General features: G+C 45.2%; 1 pseudogene; it reads right to left on the reverse strand.

The window, feature by feature from the left end:
* Positions 1-948: 948 nt before the first annotated feature.
* Positions 949-20749, reverse strand: part of LOC105552352 — a 22338-nt pseudogene continuing 2537 nt past the window's right edge.

Raw genomic sequence — 20749 nt, forward strand, 5'->3', positions numbered from 1 at the left:
CCAGGCGTGGTGGCGCATGCCTGTAGTCCCAGCTGCTCAGAAGGCTGAGGTGGGAGAATTGCTTGAGCCCAGGGGGTAGAGATTGTCGTGAGCCGTGATTGTGCCATTGCACTCCAGCCTGGACTACAGAGTGAGGCCCTGCCTCAAAAAACAAACAAACAAACAAACAAATAAATAAATAGAGTTTCAAAAGGAAATCATTAGGCATCTACCTTACAGTCCTGATTTGCCTCCTTTTGCCTTCTTTTCATTTCCTAATCTTTTAAAAAACCATAAAAGTACACCTATTTTTCTTCAGTTAATATCGTAAAAGAGACTGCACTGACATGGTTACATTCCCAGGACCCTCAGTTCTTTAGGGATGGACTAAATGGCTGGTATCATTGCTTACAAAAGTGTCCTGAACTTGGTGAAGTCTATGTTGAGAAATACAGTTTATATTTTTTATTTTAACCTTTTTGACAATTATTTAAGATCTTTATTGACAAGTGCTTGCAGTTCATTGACTATTTTGAAAAAACACCAAGTTGTAAACTTTTATTACAAATTTAAAATGAAGTTCTTGTCTCATCTTGACCAGATATGAAACAATTTAAAAATCTTTAGAGACATATTGAGAAAAACCAGACTTTTTTTTTTTTTTAGAAAACCACATTTGTTATTACCGAAAAGAGTTGTCTCTAGGAAAAAAGTGATTTAAAAAACCCAAGCTGCATAGATAATGCAGATAGTTCTAGTAACTGGTCAGCAGCAAAAAGCAAACAATGTCTTCAGCTCCAATCTTTTGTTCATTTCTTATTGCTGCAGTTTCCCATTCATTTCTTCTTGTTGTATGACTAAAGGGGATGATGGTAGAGATGGTAAGTTGCTATTTACTCAGCCCTACCCTGCTCAGCCTTGGACATGGGCAAATTTTCAGCTGCTTTTGTCTCTTTGCCATATTGTGGTTTAGGGTTTTCTGGGTCTCCATCTGGGTACCGACATTGCTGCTGACCTGGGGTCTAATCTCCTTGATTTTTTTTTTTAATCCTCTTCGTCACCATCCTCTCAAGGCTGTCTTTGGCTAGGAGGGCCCCAGCGGAATTGTGGCCTATAGCCACATACATATCTTGCCTCATTGGTCTACCTGGTGCTCCTGCACCCTGGCTGTCAACACCCCCCATCTCCGCTCCCTGCGCTGGAGGGCTGGAACACTGTGGTCCACGCCCATAGGGTCTCTTCAGGTAGTAGGGCAAGAACCCTCTCCTGAGGAAGGGCCGGTCTTGTTGGGCCTGGCCTTTGGGAGCACTCTCCCATCCTTCCTTCTTTTCCCCACACTCACTGTTCTGGTAATTCCACTTGTAATTGTGTGGAGGACCCCCAGGATGTGGATAGCTTCTATAATGGTTACGACCTGCTCCACATTTACTGCCTTGCAGTGGAACTCCACCAGGGCTGTGACATTTGCTGCCTCCGCACCCTTTTCTCCTTCAGCGTCAGACTCCACAGTCTCTCCAGCTCCTACACTGCCAAGGTACTTCCTGGGGTTCTTTTTAAATGGCAGATGCGTTTCTTACATTGAATCATTTTCCTTTTCCCAAAATCTTTGCTATGACCTTCTTGTCCCTACCCAGAGGACCATGGATGTGAGGCTGCCGAGGCCAGTACTCCCTGGGCAGCCAAGGCTGGTGGTAGAGGTGTGGCTACTTTCAGGGCTTTCTGGGGTATGCTCTCAGCTCCTGATCAAACTTGATTTTTTTATTTTTATTTTTTGAAACAGGGTCTCACTCTATTGCTTAAGCTGAATTGCAGTGGTACAATCGTAGCTTACTGTAGCCTCAACCTCCCTGGCTCAAGGAATCCTTCCACTTCAGTCTCCTGAGTAGCTGGGAATACAGATGCGTACCACCACCCAGCTAATTATTTATTTTTTGAGACAGAGTCTTGCTGTGACGCCCAGGCTGGAGAGCAATGGTGCAATTTCGGCTCACTGCAACCTCCGCTTCCTGGGTTCAAGTGATTCTCCCGCCTTAGCCTCCTGAGTAGCTGGAATTACAGGCACGTGCCACCACGCCCAGCTAATTTTTGTATTTTTAGTAGAGACGGGGTTTCACCATGTTGGTTAGGCTGGTCTCAAACTCCTGGGCTCAAGTGAACCTCCTACCTTGGCCTCCCAAAGTGCAGGGATTACAGGTGTAAGTCACTGCACCCAGCCTTTAAAAAAAAAAATCACTTAATTCAATTTTTCCACTAACTTCTTGAAGTCCTCTTGTACTACAGCATAGATCAATCTTGAAGACTTTATGCTCAGCCAAATAAGCCAGTGAAATAACACATAAGGATAAATACTGTAGGATTCCACTTATGTGAGGAACCTGGAGTTCTTAAATTCATAGAGAAAAAGCAGAATGGTGCTTGCCAGGGGTTGAGGGGTACAGGAGTGAGGAGTTATTGTTTAATGGGTACAGAGTTTCAGTTTTGGATGATAAAAAAGTTCTGGAGGTGGATGGTGGTGATGGTTTCACAACAATGTGTATGTACTTAGTGCCACTGAACTGTACACTTTAAAATGGCTAAAATGGTAAATATTATGTGCATTTTACCATAAGAAAAAAATTCATATTACACAAACATTACAAGTATGATTCCAATTACTAAATATATTTGCATATTTAAAGCTCAGAACAAAAGATATCCAATGTTTATGGTGGTTATCTCTGTGTGATAGGGCTATGGGTGCTTTTAATTTTCTCTGAATCTGTATTTATAACAGAGAAGTTATAAGTAGTAAATTATATAAAATTATGAGCAGTAAAATGTTTTTTATTACTTTTGCTGGTAATGCAAGCCTGAAATATTTTGTATTATCTTTTTTTTTTGAGACAGAGTTTCTCTCTTGTCACCCAGGCTGTATTGCAATGGCACGATCTTGGCTCACTGCAACCTCTGCCTCCCAGGTTCAAGCAATTCTGCCTCAGCCTCCCGAGTAGCTGGGATTACAGGCACCTGCCACCACAATGGCTAATTTCTATATTTTTGGTAGAGACAGGGTTTTGCCATGTTGGCCAGGCTGGTCTCCAACTCCTGACCTCAGGTGATCTGCCCAACTTGGCCTTCCAAAGTGCTGGGATCACAGGCATGAGCCACCATGCCTGGCCTTGTATGACTTTTGTAATAAAAGCAGGCATTGAAAAATGTGGTAAAAGAGGGGAACAATAGACACTTGAGGGTGGAGAGTGGGAGGAGGGAGCAGATCAGAAAAATAACTGTTGGCTAATAGGCTTAGTACCTGGGTGATGAAATAATCTGTACGACAAACCCCCATGACATGAGTTTACCTATATAACAACCTGCACATGTGCCCCTGAACCTAAAATAAACGTTAAACAAAAAGAAAAAAGTGGTATGTCATAAAATGAAGTATTATTCATCCATAAAAAGGAATGAAGTACTGGTAAATGTTACAACATGAATGAACTTTGAAAACACCATATGCTAAGTGAAAGAAGCAGTCATAGAAGATCACATATTGTGTGATTCCACTCATGTGAAATGTCCAGAACAGGCAAATCCATGGAAAGAAAGGGCAGATTAGGGATTGCTTAGGGCTGATGGGAATAGGGGCAGGGGTGGGGGATGGGGAGTGACTACTAATGAGTACAGGGTTTCTCTCTTCTCTCTTTCTTTTTTAGAGACAAGGTCTTGCTTGCTGTTGCCCAGGCTGAAGTATAGTGGCCTTATCATAGCTCACTGCAGCCTAGAACTCTTGGGGCTCAAGCAATCCTCCTGCCTCAGCCTCTGGAGTGGCTGGGACTACAGTGTGTGCCACCAAGCCTGGCTAAATTTTTTTTTTTTGCAGAGACAGGGATCTCATCATGTTGCTTATGCTGGTCTTAAACTCCTGGTGAGAGGTGAAGCCAGCTGGGCTTCTGGGTCGGGTGGGCACTTGGAGAGCTTTTCTGTCCAGCTAGAGGATTGTAAATGCACCAATCAGCACTCTGTGTCTAGTTAGAGGATTGTAAATGCACCAATCAATATTCTGTAAAAATTGACCAATCAGCACTCTGTAAAATGGACCAATCAGTACTCTGTAAAATAGACCAATAAACAGGACATGGGCGGGGCCAAATATGGAAATAAAAGCTGGCCAGCCAAGCCAACAGCAGCAATCTGCTGTGGTTCCTTTCAGGTTTGTAGTTTAGCTCTTTATAATAACCCTTGCAGCTGCTTATTCTTTGGGTTCACACCACCTTTAAGAGCTGTAACACTCACCACGGAGGTCCGCGGATTCGTTCTTGAAGTCAGCAAGACCACAAACCCACCAGAAGAAAGAAACTTCGGACACATCTGAAGGAACAAACTCCGGACACAACGTCTTTAAGAGCTCTTAACACTCACCACGAAGGTCCACAGCTTCATTTTTGAAGTCAGTGAGACCAAAAACCCACCGGAAGGAACCGACTCTGGACACGCTGGCCTCAAAGGATCCTCCTGCCTCAGCCTCCCAAAGTGCTAGAGCCACCATATCCAGTCCACTGTACAGGGTTTCATTTTGGGTTGATGAAAATGTCCTCAAATTGACCAGGTGTGGTGGCTCACGCCTGTGATCCCAGCACTCTCGGAGGCTGAGAAGGGTAGATCACCTGGGGAGAGGAGTTCAAGACCAGCCTGACCATTACGGTGAAACCCTGTCTCTCTTAAAAATACAAAAATTAACCAGGGGTGGTGGTGGGCAGCTGTAATCCCAGGTACTTGGGAGGCTGAGGCTGGAGAATCACTTGAACCCGGGAGGTGGAGGTTCAGTGAGTTCGAGATCATGCCACTGCATTCCAGTCTGGGCAACAGAGCAAGACTCCGTTTCATAAAAGAAAAAAACAACGTCCTGAAATCAACCATGGTGATTGCACAACTCTGTGCCTACAGTAGTCCCCACTTCTCCAGAGTTTCTCTTGCCATGGTTTCAGTTACCCCTGAACCACTGAGGTCCGAAAAGAGATGAGTACAGTGTAAGATATTTAGAGACAGAGTTACAATATACAGTAACTTTTATTACAGTATACATTTGTTACAGTATATTGCTGTGATTGTTCCATTCTGTTTTATTATTTTTTTTGAGACTGAGTCTCTGTCATCCAGGCTGGAGTGCAGGGGTGTAGTCATGGCTTACTGTAGCCTGGACCGCCCCAGGCTCGGGTGATATTCCTACCTCAGCCTCCACAGTAGCTGGGACCACAGGCATGCATCACCACACCCGGCAATTTTTGTATATTTTATAGAGTTGGGGTTTTGCCATGTTGCCGAGGCTGGTCTTGAACTCCTAGGCTCAAGCAATCCGCCTGCCTTGGCCTCCCAAAGTGCTGGGGTTACATGCCTGAGCCACTGTGCCCAGCCTGTTCTATGTTATTATTAGTTATTGTTAATCTCTTAGCTAATTTACAAATTAAACTTTATCATAGGTATGTAGGTATAGAAAAAAACAGTATATATAGGATTCAGTACTATCATCAGTTTTAGGCATCCAATGGGGGTCTTGGAATGTATCCTCCAGGGTTAAGTGTGAACTATATACAATAGTATATACTAAAAACTATTGAATTGTATATTTTAAATAGGTGAATTGTGGTATGTGAAGTATAACTCAATAAAGGTGTTACAAGGAAAATCTTGTTTTCAGACTTTAGGTTTTATCCCAATCTAAAATCTTTAGTAGTCATTTTGTATTAGACCCATTCCTAGGTACTTAATGAAGATGTGAAGTCAAAGAGAGACACTGCTGGGCAATTTTATTTATTTTTCGAGATGAGATCTCACTGTGTTGCTCAGGCTGGACAGCAGTGGCACAATCACAGCTCCTGCAACTTCAGCCTCCCAGACTCAAGCCACATCCTCCCACCTCAGACTCCCAAATAACTGCAACTACAGGGGTATGCTACTACAGGGGCACACTGCTATTTTTTGTAGAGACAGGGTGTTGCCATATTGTCCAGGCTGGTCTACAACTCCTGAGCTCAAGCAATCTGCCCTCAGCCTCCCAAAGTGATGGGATTACAGGCACTTGGCCTGTTCAGAATTTCTTTATTTTTTATTTTTATTTTTTGTGAGACGGAGTCTCGCTCTGTTGCCTAGGCTGGAGTGCAAATGGTGCGATCTCGGCTCACTGCAAGCTCCGCCTCCCAGGTTCATGCCATTCTCCTGCCTCAGCCTCCAGAGTAGCTGGGACTACAGGCTCCCGCCACCACGCCCGGCTAATTTTTTGTGTTTTTAGTAGAGACAGGGTCTCACTGTGTTAGCCAGGATGGTCTCGATCTCCTGACCTCGTGATCCACCCACCTCGGCCTCCCAAAGTGCTGGGATTACAGGCATGAGCCACCGCGCCCGGCCCAGAATTTCTTAAATGAATTAGCAAATATAAGCTAGAGGAGCCCACCAGCCCAGGCTACCCAAGGAGGAATACCTTGTTATCAGAACTGCCCAAACCAGAAAGATTGGATGACTCAACACAGTGCAGATTTGTGAATTCTAACCCAGAAAGATTACCCCTTCAGGACACGTATGTGTCCAAGGAAACATTAAGAGTTCAATAGCCTGGGCAACATAGTCAAACTCTGTCTCCACAAAAATTACCTGGGCAAGGTGGTGTGCACCTGTAGTCCCAGCTACTCAGGAGGCTGAGGTGTGAGGATCAGATGGGCTGGGGAGGTTGAAGCTGCAGTGAGCTATGATTGCACCACTGCAGTCCAGCCTGGGAAACAGAGCAAGACCCTGTCTCCAAAAAAAAAAAAAAAAAAAGAGGTTTATAGTCATCAAATCTGCGTTCTCTTCATAACCCCTAGTATTCTAGGCAATTTAAAATTTAATAGGGTACAATTATCCAGTAGTTGGCCAGCAAATACTTATTAAGCACCTACTATGTGGTAGGAACTAAGGTTGCAAAATTCAATGTGACATAGTGCCTTACTCTTACAGAGCTTTCAGGCTAATAGAAGATAGAGACACATGCCATAAGCAATTGCAATAGTTTGACAAGAGCTACCCTAGAGCTGAGGTCAAGATACTGTAGGACCATAGTGGAGTGTGGGGTGTAGGGTAGGAAAAGAACTATTTTTTTCCTTGATAATCACTGGGTTTGTGGCTGAAGCCCCTATAACAAAAGATAAACAAGAAAAGTATACACATTTATTTATTTAAGTTTCATGTGACATGGTAGACTTTAAAAGGAAACACGGCTGGGCACAGTGGCTCACGCCTGTAATCCCAGCACTTTGGGAGGCTGAGGTGGTCTGATCACCTGAGGCCAGGAGTATGAGACTAGCCTGGCCAAGATGGCAAAACCCAGTCTCTACTAAAAATACAAAAATTAGCCGGGCATGGTGGTGTGCGCCTGTAATCCCAGCTACTTGGGAGGCTGAGGCAGGAGAATCGCTTGAACCCGGGAGGCAGAGCTTGCACGGATTCGAGATCAAGGCACTGCACTCCAGCCCAGGCGACAGAGCAAACCTCCGTCTCAAAAAAACCAAAAAAAGCAAATAGCCCAAAGAAACAGGTAAATCTGTGTATATTTTGATGGAGAAGTGGATGGTCATGGAAAAATACAATTGGATAAAAAGTATGATCTAATGTTAATAAACTGTGAGGGGACCACTTAGCAAGATCTATTTGTTCCAATTTTTCTTTGTGTCTCTGTGTGTTCAGAGATAAGGATGTCCTTTTCCTCTAGGTATAGGAAGGGACCTCTCCAATGAGGTCTCATGACCTGCTTCAAGGGAGAAGGCTGAGAGGAAGATGAGAATGACCTACTTGCTTCTGCTGTTTTCTCAAATACCAAAGTGCCGTGTTTGTGGGTAGGATGTCCTAAACTTATTCAGAGGTTGGTAGGGGTTGAGGTAAGAAATGTTTTCCAGTCTTTGAACTGAGACCTGAAGGCTGAGTAGACGTTAGAGAGAGGAAGTGGAAGAAGAAAGTACTATGATTGGCAGAAAGTCATGTGTAAAGGCCCAGGGCAAAGAAAGAACATAGTTTTTATCCCAGGAACTTTACGTAGTTGAGGATGGTTGGAGAGTTTAAAATTAGATGTGGCAAAAGGTAAGACTCAAGAGATAAACAGGGGCCTCACAAATATAGAGGGCTTTTGAAACCTTTCCTGAAGTGCGTTTTGACACCTATGGAGGTGCACCACTGTTAGGGTTCTCTAGAGAGAGAGAACCAACAGGGGATGATTAGATAGATAGATAGATAGATAGATAGATACCTAGATAGATACATATACAGACAAAGGAGAAGGGATTTATTAGGGAATTGGCTCACATGATTCTGGAAGCTGAGAAGTCCCATGACAGGCCATCTGCAAGCTGGAGACCCTGGGATGCTGATATTGCGGCTCAATCCAAGTCAAAAAGTCTTAAAACGAGGGATGCCAATGGTGTAATTCTCTCAGCCCAAGCCCCAAAGCCTGAGAACCTGGTGAGGTGGTGCTCATGAAAGCCCTAGAGTCTCAAAGCTGGAGAGCCTGGGGTCCTGATATCCAAGGACAGGAGGAGAAGAGTATGTCCCAGCTCCAGGAGAGAGAGGAAATCCTTTTCTCTCCTTTTCTTGTTCTATCTTGGCCCCGAGCCAACTGGATGGTGCCCAGCCACACTGAGGGAAGATCTTCCCCTCTTAGTCCACTGACTCACAAGCCAGTCTGCTTTGGAAACCCAGACAGACACACCGAGAAGGAATGTTTTACCATCTCTCTAGGTGTTCCTTAATCCAGTCCAGTTGACACCTAACCTTAACCATTACAGCCACTGAGATCTCCAGCCTCCAACTGCTGCCCCTAAGATCTGCCACAGTATTCATATCAACACCATGCTCTCCCCAGGCTGCTCCTAGCCAATAACTGTGCATGGCCGAGCTGCTCAAACCAGGCCATATCCGTGCCTCCTCTAATGGGCTGTCTTGGTTGTGGGGACTCCTGTGTGGTCTGGTCACAATAGGCTGCACGCTTACCTGTGGAGCTGCCTGGAGCCTGATGGTGACCCTTGGCCAACACTATGGAATATATCAAATGATGTTCTGTAACCATCAGTCTGTGGATTGTTTGGGGAACAGGACATACTGGCCTATCAGCATTGTTTAATAATTGTTTCTTTGATGGAGCCTGGAGGATTTCAATATTAAGGCTGGTCACGGAGCTAAAACATGCCTACGTGACCAGTTCACTCTAAGAGATCCCACCATGAGTGAACTTTGGACTTCCTGGTATATACACACATGACGGTTCAAGACCTGAGCATGTAGCACATCCAGTGGGAGTCAGCAGAGGGAGGACAAAGAAGCCTGTGCCTGAGATCTCTAGCCCCTTCTTTGCATAACTTTGCCTGCTGTTACCATACTGTATCCTTTGCCTGTTAAAAACTGATATGTGAGGGCTGGGTTGGGTGGCTCACGCCTGTAATCCCAGCACTTTGGGAGGCCGAGGTAGGTGGATCATGTGAAGTCTGGAGTTCAAGACCAGCCTAGCCAACATGGTGAAACCCTGTCTCTAATAAAAATACAAAAATTAGCTGGGCATGGTGGTGCACACCTGTAATCCCAGCTACTCGAGAGGCTGAGGTGGGAGAATTGCTTGAACCAAGGAGGTGGAGGTTGTGGTAAGCCAAGATCCGCCACTGCACTCCAGCCCGGGTGACAGAGCGAGACTGTGTCTCAAAAAACAAAACAAAACAATGCAAAACTGATCTGTATGAGTATAGAAACTGTTGGAGTCCTGTGAGTCCTTTCAGCAAGCAAACATGGAAGATAATCAGAGCATGATGGACACAGTCCCCCATTGGCCTAGCCAAGATTTTCGCAGAGCTGCACTCTGTTCCGAGGCTCTCCCTGCATACTCCTGCTGTCTCTCTGCTTTATCCCTCAAAAGCATTTCCCCGAATAAATAAATCAATCTTCTGCACATCTGATTGCGTCCTAGCCTCTGCTTCTCAGAAAACTTGAACAGGAACAGGGTATCAAGAGTGGCTGGAAAAGCACACAGTTTAGGATTGACTGATTTCTCACCTGGCTGGCAAGGAGTATCCCATCCCAAGTGGAATGTGGGGCACGGATAATGCCTGATTCAAGGTGTCCCAAAATATCCAAGCGGAGGGGAACGCCTTTGCTGGTGAAATGATTCGGGCATTGAAAGACAGGGGAAAGACACCGCTTTAAAAGACAGTGGAGTTGGCTGGTTGTTAATGCCCTGTATAGGAATAATGAAAAGCGAGAGTTAAACACATACCAGCTAAGTGGAGAGCCAGAGCCCTTATTGGTAGCTTACAAAGAGGTCATCATTGCCTTTACCAAGAGTGAACACAGCTGAGGAGCAAACTAGGTCTTAATGTTACTGAACAGAATTGGGGTCCGCTTGCCTGGTGCAATAAGGCCAAAACAACCACACTGAGGTTTGCAGCAGGAGAAAGGAGGGAGTCTATTTGCAGAGTGCCAAGTGAGAATCAAGCAGCTCTTGCTTAAATCTTGACCTCCCTGATGACTTGAAAGTAAGGACGTTTTGTTTTGTTCTTTGAGACAGGATCTCGCTCTGTCACCCACGCCGAAGCGTGGTGGTGCAATCATAGTTCACTGCAACGTCAGACTCCTGGGCTCAAGCGATCCTCTCATCTCAGCTAGGGCTATAGGCATGTGCCACCATACCTGGCTAGTTTTTTAATTTTTTTGTAGAGATCCGGGGCAGGTGTGTGTGTTTGGGCGGGGCTGGGGGGGGGCGGTTCTTGCTATTTTGCCCAGGCTGGTCTTGAACACCTGGCCTCAAGAAATCCTCCTGCCTCAGCCTCCCAAAGTGCTGGGATTACAGACGTGAGCCACTGTGCCTGGCTTGAAAGAAAGAATTTTTAAAGGTAGAGGTAGATTTTAGGAAAGCAGAAGTTACAGGCAAAATCATAAATCAATACATGGAGATTATACACTGGTTTGGCCTAAAAGGGTGGGATGTCTTGAAGTGGGGGCTTACAGGTCACAGATAGACTCAAGATTTTCTGATCTGAAATTGGTTGAGGAAGAGAAGCTTTGTTTAAAAATGTGGGGTCAGCAGCAAAGAATGTTAGCTCTGGCTTGTGGGCGTGACCTCCTCCAGGCCCCTCAGGAAGAAATTGAGAACAAAGGTAGTGGGCAGAGTTCAGCTCTCAGCTCCCTGTTCTCTGAGGTCTAACGTGCCAGCAGATCCATTTGGTAGGGGTTTGAGTTCCTGAAAAATAACTCAGAGACATATGTTAAGATGTCATCTTTAGTTTCTGTAGGGGAACCAAACATCCTGTGATTCTAACTACTGTTTTAAACTACCATTACCTTCTTATCAAGTTGCTTATTTACTTCTCAGGACTAGCTAGGAGCCTGGAATTTCCCTTGAAGGAATTCAGGATTTTCCTTTATTTCCATGCTTGGGTGCCTGAAGGCCTCAAAAAGGGGTGGTCCCTGCTCCCTCTCATTAATAGTTAAAGTCATTGAGTTCCAGAGGCATTTAAATGCTCAGCCAAGGCTGGGCACGGTGGCTCATGCCTGTAATCCCAACACTTTGGGAGACCAAGGCAGGCAGATCACTTGAGGTCGGGAGTTCAAGACCAGCCTGGCCAACATGGTAAAACCCAGTCTCTACAAAAAATACAAAAATTAGCTGGGCCTGGTGGCACGCGCCTGTAATCCTAGCTACTCGGGAGGCTGAGGCACGAGAATCACTTAAACCGGGGAGGCGGAAGTTGCACTGAGCTGAGATCACACCACTGCACTCCAGCCTGGGCAACAGAGTGAGACTCCGTCTCAAAAAAATAAGTAAATAAGAATAAAAAATAAATGCTTAGCCAAGACAAGTTGTTTACACAACCTCAGAGCCCTAGTTGAGAAAACTTGGGAACCTGACACTTAGGAAGGAGACATCTGGGGATGTGTCCTAAAGGATTTGGCTCTGCACACTCAAAGGTTACAGAGGTATCCAACCTTCTCCATTAAAAGATAGCACTCCCTGGCCATGCGCAGTGGCTCACGCCTGTATTCCCAGCACTTTGGGAGGCCAAGGCGAGTGGATCACAAGGTCAGGAGATCAAGACCATCCTGGCTAACATGGTGAAACCCGTCTCCACTAAAAATACAAAAAATTAGCTGGGCGTGGTGGCAGGCACCTGTAGTCCCAGCTACTCTGGAGGCTGAGGCAGGAGAATGGCGTGAAACCGGGAGGCGGAGTTTGCAGGGAGCCGAGATCACACCACTGCACTCCAGCCTGGGCAACAGAGCAAGACTCCGTCTCAAAAAATAAATGAAATAAAATAAAATAAAATAAAATAAATAAAATAAAATAAAATAAAATAAAATCTCCCTGCATGCAGGAAGACCTGCGGAGTTCTCTATCTGACAAAACAATACATTTCCCCCTCAGGAGCTTCCCCCGCCTCCTCTCTTGGCTTCCAGGCTGATAAGCAGGATTAAATTCTATTATAGCATAACCTGGCAGAGACTATGTTGGGCTTGATAAGGAAGAAGAGATATCACACCCTCGTGGAGCTTCAAGAATTACCTAGCATGTATTGGCAGTACCGGGACAGTATACCTGGGATTAGATTTTCAGGGTTGTTAATTAGAAAGACCAGAATATAAAACTGGATGAGTGGCTGGGTGCAGTGGCTCATGCCTGTAGTCCTAACACTTTGGGAGGCTGAGGCGGGCAGATCACCTGAGGTCAGGAGTTCGAGATCAGCTTGGACAACATGGTAAAACCCATCTCTAATAATAAATACGAAAATCAGCTGGACATGGTGGCGCACACCTGTGCTCCCAGCTACTTAGGAAACTGAGGCTGAGGCAGAAGAATCACTTGAACCTGGAAGGGGGAGGTTGCAGTGAGCCGAGATCATGCAACTGCACACAGCCTGGGTGACAGGGGGAGACTCTGTCTCAAAAACGAACAAACAAACAAACAAAAAAACCAAAAAAAACTAAAAAAAACAAAAAACAAAAACTGGATGATTGAGAATTCATAGACTTGAGGACCTCTTCTTGGGACACAGGATTTAATGCCCTGGCAAGGACATTAAAGGGATGCTGGAGTGTAACTGAGAAGTCTGGAGAAAGCAATGGCCCACAAAGAATAAAGTGGAAATTCTTTAGTTGCTCTGGCAGATGATAGAGGAAGGAATAAAAAGGCTTAGGGAGGGCTGGGGGCGGTAGGTACCTCATGCCTGTAATCCCAGCACTTTGGGAGGCTGAAGTGGGCGGATCATGAGGTCAGGTGTTTAAGACCAGCTTGGCCAACCTAGCGAAACTCCGTCTCTACCAAAAATACCAAAATTTAGCCGGGCATGGTGGCGGGTGCCTGTAATCCCAGCTACTCAGGAGCCTGAGGCAGGAGAATCGCTTGAACCTGGGAGGTGGAGGTTGCAGTGAGCTGAGATGGCGCCACTGCACTCCAGCCTGGGTGACACTGCGAGACTCTGTCTCAAAAAAAAAAAAAAAAAAAGGCTCAGGGAGATGGGCAGACTGGACTGGATATATTATATGGGGTTAGAAGCCGCACTAAGAGAATTATGTGACTCCGGGAGGCCCAGAGGACATATCATTTGCCAAGACCAGCAGGAATGTGCTGATGGGAAAGATAGCAGCATCGAAGAGAAATTCAGGGGTGACGACTATGTATGCTGGGTGATAGGAGAGGCAGTCACAGGTTGGGTAATGGGTCCCCACTGAGAGTAACAGAGACCAGGTGGTATGCTCAACCAGAAGTCAGGGGGCCGTATTGACCATAAAAATTGGCAAGGTTGGACGAACAGCCAAGGGACGCTGATCCACAGGGATATGTGGAAATGGGAATGGTTCATGGAACATGGTGTCTCTAGTGGCAAAATGGCCAACAAGGGTGCTACTCAATATCTATAATCAAAAGAAGGTAAAACTAGAGGGGCAGGAGGCCAAGAGCAATCACCCCAAGAAGCCACTATCCCTTGCCCAGTTCTCAGACCTGCACCAACTTTCAGATCTGGAACTCACTGATTGAACACATGGCCAGGACCCTAAGAGGAAGGGTGATGGCACATGTTTAGTACTGTAATAATTCCCAGCCATTCCCCAATGGGACCACTTATTTAAGTGACTGCACACTGAGGAAAGAGGGATACCCCGATATTTCAAGGGCCATTAGAAACAGGGTCTAAGTTGATATTAACAGTCTACACTGGAAGTCATCATAAACCGTCTTTAGAGTTGGGGAATTCAGGTTGGAGGCAGGTATTAAATAGAATCCTGACTACAGTATAGCTTACAGCACGTCTAATAGGTCTGTGGACGCACTTGATGGTCATTGCCCCAGTCCCTGATGGGAGAACTTGGCAGTTGGAATAACCCCTCTCATTAGGTCCTTGGCTACTATAGTGAGGGAAGGTTAAAAAGGTAGGTAAAAGTCCTAGAAACTTCTCCCTGCTTTCCCCACAAGATATTTAAAAAAAAAAAAAAAAAATTGGTTGGGCACAGTGGCTCACGCCTGTAATCCCAGCACTTTGGGAGGCCGAGGCGGGCAGATCACAAGGTTAGGAGATCGAGAGCATCTTGGCTAACACAGTGAAACCCCATCTCTACTAAAGCTAAAAAAATATTAGCTGGGCGTGGCAGTGTGCGCCTGTAGTTCCAGGTGCTGGGGAGGCTGAGGCAGCAGAATGGCGTGAACCCGGGAGGTGGAGATTGCAGTGAGTCGAGATTGCACCACTGCACTCCAGCCTGGGTGACAGAGCAAGACTCCGTTTCAAAAAAAAGCCTGGGCATGGTGGCTCACACCTGTAATCTCAGCACTTTCAGAGGCTGAGGTGGGTGGATCACTTGAGCTCTGGAGTTTGAGACCAGCCTGGCCAATGTGGTAAAACTCCGTCTCTACTAAAAATACAAAAATTAGCTGGGTGTGGTGGTATGTGCCTGTAATCCCAGGTACTCGAGAGGCTGAGGCAGGATAATCACTTGAACCCAGGAGGCGGAGGTTGCAGTAAGCCGAGATCCTGGGCAACAGAGTGAGACTCCATCTCAAAAAAAGAATTAAATCCTGGGGTGAGGATGGTGAAGATCAAGATGCACCATCAAAGATCTAAAGGGACTGGGTGCAGTGGCTCATGCCAGTAATCTCAGCACTTTGGGAGGGTGAGGTGGGAGGATCACTTGAGCCCAGGAGTTTGGGACCAGCCTGGACAACATAGCAAGACTCCATCTCTACAAAAAATAAAACAATTAGCTAGGCATGGTGGCGTGCCATTGCACTCTAGCCTGGGTGACAGAGCAAGACCTTGTCTCCAAAAAGATTTAAAGGATGTCAGGTCTGTTGTTTGATGTTTTTAAAAAATCATCGTAAATTTAATAGAGATAAGTTTTTTTAGCATTTGTAAAATCATTCAGCCACACTTGAATGTTCTAAATATTTTCCCATGTTCAACAAACTGATTTAAATGAAGTGATTCCACCACTTAAAGAGAAAAGTCTGTGCAATCACTTTAAACCTTGTAGTTACTTTAATTTCATCATTGAGATAGCAATAGCTCTTAATCTCACTAGGATCTGGATCCAAACTCACATTCTTCCTCACAAAATGTAATCAATTTTGTGTTCACCCAAATATCATCAGATTGAGCCTTGTGAATTTATCTTAAATAATTAACATCTTCTGGGGAAACTTGTTCCACTGGAATTCCTAATTCAGCTTTTAAAGGCCCCTGTGCTGCCCTTTCTACTCTGATTGCATCATTTTTTCAAGGTCTCTTGGATGGATGACTACAAGTATTGATAAACAACCTGGAAAGGTCATTTTAGTGTATGATCTCGCTGTAGTAGTAGCTGATTTTCTGTGTTTAATAAGATGACACTGGCAGTGTGAGATGGTTCACAGTGGTAATGCCAGCATTTTGGGAGGCTTAGGTGGGAAGATTGCTTGAGCCCAGGAGTTTGAGAGCAGTCTGGGGAATATGGCAAAAACCCATCTCTACATAGAATTCACACCTGTGGTCCCAGCTACTCCAGAGGCTGAGGTAGGAGGATCACCTGAGCCCAGGTAGGCTGAGGCTTCAGTGAGCCGTGATTGAGACACTGGATTCCAGCCTGAGTAACAGAGTGAGACCCTGTCTCAAAAAAAAAAAAAAAAAAAAAGAAAAAGAAAAGAAAAATGAAAAAAAAAGTCACTTAAGGTGCAATGCAATAGTCCTTTTTCAATGTTTTCATTCAGGTGAATGAAACAATTTGTTTTGGTTCCATGTCCAGTTGTATTGTCATTGGAATCACTCAAAAGATACATCACTAGGCCGGGTACAGTGTCTCATGCCTGTAATCCCAGCACTTTGGGAGGCCAAGGCGGGTGGATCATTTGATGTCAGGAGTTCGAAACCAGCCTGGCCAACATGGTGAAACCCCATTTCTACTAAAAATTACAAACATTAGCTGGCTGTGGTGGCATGCACCTGTAATCCCAGCTACTCAGGAGGCTGAGGAAGGAATTGCTTGAACTTGAGAGGCAGAGGTTGCAGTGAGCTGAGATCATGCCCCTGCACTCCAGCCTGAGCAACAGAGTGAGACTCTGTATATATATATATATACACACACATATATATACACACACACACACACATATATATATGGGTATACACACACACACACACACATATACACATCACTTCCAGAATTGGAAAATTTTGTTCATCAAAATTGTCAATATTTATTTCAGGCATGATTGAAATATGTGTGTTCTGTCCTCAGTATCCTTGCTCCAGCTCCAGCTACGGCTGAGTCAGACAGCAAGAACCAAACACATTCCTCAGGGCTTAAATGTGTCTCCTTCAGGCCTGCAGTAGAATGGTTCACAAGCAACTCCTACCAAAGATCTTCTTTCCTATGCCTTGACATACTTGCTGATTCAAGGATAGGAACCTAAATCAAGGAGTCTGTTCCATAGGGACTGGGAAATGGATCCAGAAAAGTGGATTTAATCACTTTCCAAGTGGCTATACCAAAACACACAAACCTGTCCTTTCCTTTGGCTATACTTTTCACCAAGGGCTAGAAGCAGCAGAAAAGGCCAGTGCACAAAGAAAAGGTAGTGAGCTCTCAGGAGCCTCCAAGAGCGAAGAGGGAAAAGCTGCAGCAGTGCTCTCTGCCCTGGTTCCATCTCTCCTTCCTTAAGCCCGGCTGCACTCTCACCCTGGGGTTATTTGCAACCCAAGGCCTCACTAACCTATATTTCTATGCTGACATCAAACTAAACTATGCATATATGCAGAGGATGGCAAGCAAAGTAGAAAAATGAAAACAGCTTAACTTCTTTAGAGGGTGTGATCATGGATGAATGTTTGTCTTTATTATTATTATTATTGTTAGTTTTTTAGAGACAGGATCTTGCTATGTTCCCCAGGCTAGTCTCAAACTCCTTAGGTTCAAGGGATCCACCCACACCAGCCTCCTGAGTAGCCGAGATTACAGGCATGCACCTAGCAGGGGAGGCATATTCTTTTTTTTTTGAGACTAAGTTTTGTTCTGTCGCCCAGGCTGGAGGGCAGTGGCACAATCTCGGCTCACTGCAACCTCAGCCTCGGAGTTCAAATGATTCTCCTGCCTCAGCCTTCTGAGTAGCTGGGAATTCAGGCAGGCATCACCATGCCCAGCTAATTTTTGTATTTTTAGTAGAGATAGGGTTTTGCCATGTTGGCCAGCCTGGTTTAGAACTCCTGACCTCAGGTGATCCGCCCACCTTGGCCTCCAAAAGTGCTGGGATTACAGACATGAGCCACTTTGCCTGGCCATGGCAATATTCTTTTTTTTTAAAGACAGAGTCTTGCTCTGTCACCAGGCTGGAGTGCAGTGATGTGATCTTGGCTCACTGCAACCCTCCGCCTCCTGGGTTCAAGCGATTTTCCTCCCTCAGTCCCCCGAGTAGCTGGGACTACAGGTGTGTGCCACCACGCCCAGCTAATTTTTGTATTTTTAGTAGAGACAGGGCTTGACCATGTTGGCCAGGATGGTCTCGATCTCTTGATCTTGTGATCTGCCCACCTCGTCCTCCCAAAGTGCTGGGATTACAGGTGTGAGCCATCGTGCCTGGCCGGATAATCTTTTTATACCTAAAAATAGTTTGCACTAAAACTAATCTTTAGGCCTGGCGCGGTGGCTCATGCCTGTAATCCAAGCATTTTGGGAGGCCAAGGTGGGTGGATCGCCTGAGGTCAGCAGTTCAAGACCAGCCTGACTAACATGGTGAAACCTGGTCTCTACTAAAAATACAAAAATTAGCCAGGTGTAGTGGTGGGCGCCTATGATTTCAGCTACTCAGGAGGCTGAGGCAGGAGAATCACTTGAACCCGGAAAGCAGAGGTTGCAGTGAGCTGAGACCCCGCCATTGCACTCCAGCCTGGGTGACAGATTGAGATTCCGTCTCAAAAAAAAAACAAAAAACAAAAAACAAAAACAAACAAAAAACCTAATTTTTAAAAATTGAGGCTGGGCGCAGTGGCTCACGCCTACAGTCCCAGAACTTTGGGAGGCCAAGATGGGCGGATCACGAGGTCAGGAGATCGAGACCACCCTGGCTAACACGGTGAAACCCCGTCTCTACAAAAAATACAAAAAACTAGCAGGGCGTGGTGGCGGGCACCTGTAGTCTCAGCTACTCTGGAGGCTGAGGTAGGAGAATGGCATGAACCCAGGAGGTAGAGCTTTCAGTGAGCAGAGATCGTGCCACTGCACTCCAGCCTGGGCGACAGAGTGAGACTCCATCTCAAAAAAAAAAAAAAAAGGAAACATACATTCAGTAAAGTGCACAAATCTTTAGTGTATTACATCTTGACAATTTGTTTCTTTTTAAAATCAACTATTATTGAGATAAGAATTATATATAATAAAATGTACCTTTTTTAGTGTATGGTTTGATGAACTTTGACATCTATGTATGTATCATCATAATGAAGATATATAACATTTCCACCACCAACAAAATTTCTCTCATACTCCTTTGTAGTCAATCCCACCCCTCCCAGTACTAGGCAAACACTGGTCTGCTTTTTGCCACTATATAGTAGTTTTTCCTGTTCTAGGACTTGACATAAAAAAATCTTACTCTCTCTATATATGTATTATAGACACACACACACACACACACTTTTTTGGATCTGGATTCTTTAGCTCAGCAATGAAGTTTTCAAGATCTATTCATGTTGTTGTGTGCTGTGTCTATCAGAAGTTTGCTCCTTTTTATTGGTGAATAGTATTCCCTTGTATGGACAAACCAATTTGCTTATCTGTTTGCCTATAGATGGATATATATTTTTTGAGATGGAGTTTTGTTCTTGTCGCCCAGGCTGGAGTGCATTGGCATGACCTTGGCTCACTTCAACCTCTGCCTCTAGGGTTCAAGGGATTCTCCTGCCTCCGCCTCCCAAACTGCTAAGATTACAGGCACTCACCACCATGCCTAGCTAATTTTTGTATTTTTAGTAGAGATGGAGTTTCACCATGTTGGCCAGGCTGGTCTTGAACTCCCAACCTCAGTTGATCAGCCCACCTTAGCTTCCCAAAGTGCTGGAATTACAGACATAATACATTATATATTATAATATATAATATTATTAATAAAACTATTATTAATAGCTATAACTTATTAATAATAGCTGCTATGAATATTTGTGTACAAGTCTTTTGGGGCTCATGGGATTTCATTCTCTTGGGTAAGTACCTAGGAATGGAATGGTTGGGTCATATGGTGGGTACATATTTAACTTTATAAGAACCTGCCAAATGGATTTCCAAGGTGGCTGTGCCATTTGACATCCCTATCAATTCTGGCCGCTGTCTATCCTCTTCAGGGGTTGGTAATGTCAGATTTTTGACTTTTTAAAATGATACACCTATCAGAAGGGCACACACATTGATACTGATTTCTAGATTCTTTTGTGGTCAAATAAAATATTCTATACTGTGGGCCAGGTGCAGTGGCTCACACCTATAATCCCAGCACTTTGCGAGGCTGAGGCGGGCAGATGATTTGAGGTCAGGAGTTTGAGACCAGCCTGACCAAAATGGTGAAACTTCTCTACTAAAAATACAAAGAAATTAGCCGGGCTTCGTGGTGCATGCCTGTAGTCCCAGCTACTTGGGAGTCTGAGGCAGGAGAATCGCTCGATCCGGGAGGCGAAGGTTGCAGTGAGCTGAGATCGCGCCACTGCATTCCAGCCTAGGCAACAGGGCAAGACTCCCTCTCAAAAACCAAAACCAACAGCAAAACAAAACAACTCTGTATTGTGACAGTCTTTTTCACTGTAAGATTTGTTTCATGCCCAGGACATGGACTGTCTTGGTGAATGTTACATTCGCACTTCAAAAAAAAATGTGTTTTTAGCTTTTTTTTTTTTTTTTTTGAGACGGAGTCTCACGCTGTCGCCCAGGCTGGAGTGTAGCAGCGCGATGTCGGCTCACTGCGATCTCCGCCTTCCAGGTTCAAGTGGTTCTCCTGCCTCAGCCTTCTGAGTAGCTGGGACTACGGCATGTGCTGCCACGCTTGGCTAATTTTTTTTTTTTTTTTGAGAAGCAGTTTCGCTCTTGTCGCCCAGGCTGGAGTGCTATTTCGCCATCTTGGCTCACCGCAACCTCTGCCTCCCGGGTTCAAGCGATTCTCCTGCCTAAGCATCCTAAGTAGCTGGGATTACAGGCATGTGCCACCATGTCCAGCTAATTTTGTATTTTTAGTAGAGATGGGGTTTCTCCATGTTGGTCAGGCTGGCCTCGAACTCCCGACTTCTGG

The sequence above is a fragment of the Mandrillus leucophaeus genome, unplaced genomic scaffold (assembly GCF_000951045.1).
Source record: "Mandrillus leucophaeus isolate KB7577 unplaced genomic scaffold, Mleu.le_1.0 Scaffold550, whole genome shotgun sequence".
Classification (NCBI taxonomy): Eukaryota; Metazoa; Chordata; class Mammalia; order Primates; family Cercopithecidae; genus Mandrillus; species Mandrillus leucophaeus.